The sequence below is a fragment of the Physella acuta genome, unplaced genomic scaffold, assembly GCF_028476545.2.
Source record: "Physella acuta isolate Inbredline_101_S28 unplaced genomic scaffold, ASM2847654v3 ptg000345l, whole genome shotgun sequence".
Taxonomy (NCBI): Eukaryota; Metazoa; Mollusca; class Gastropoda; family Physidae; genus Physella; species Physella acuta.
The window spans coordinates 237,409-238,050 of NW_026731864.1; positions in this window are offsets into that span (position 1 = coordinate 237,409).

The following is a 642-nucleotide window of genomic DNA, read 5'->3' on the forward strand; positions in this document are numbered from 1 at the left end:
CGCGAGCTTAGGGGGCGCCAAAATGGGTTGGAAAAATAAATTGAAAGGTTGAGGGGGGTGCAAATTGAAAGTTTGAGGGGGGGGGGGTGCAAATCAAAATCTCGAGGGGGGGGGGGGTGCAAATCGAAAGTTTGAGGGGGGGTGCAAATCAAAATCTCGAAGGGGGGGAGTGCAAATCGAAAAGTTTGTCCACGGGCGTCGGGAAGGGTCGCGACGCCTCTGCTTCGCCGAGTCATAAAATATCGTGCAGATATTGTTCTATCTATCAATATCAACAAAATCACCAAACAATGTAATGTAGGGTTAAGAATATCATCAACGGCGAAGATTGAATATACATTTTGCGGTACAACTGTTTCCTGCCACATTCAAGTTGCCACATTTTTATGATTTTCAAAATATACTCTTAATAAAAAGAAAACATTGCGAGAAAATATTTAAATGTTCTATCCACGACTAAAATGTATGTTTATGACAACTTTGAAAATAAAATATTTCAAACATTGTTGTCACAATTCTAACGAGAACGGTAAAGAAAACTTAAAAGTAAAAAAGGCATAGAAAGAAGTCTATATGATTGTGTTCCACTCATTTTCGTCGTTAGGGTAATTAGAATCACCTTAATTTGTCAGGTCAGTTTGT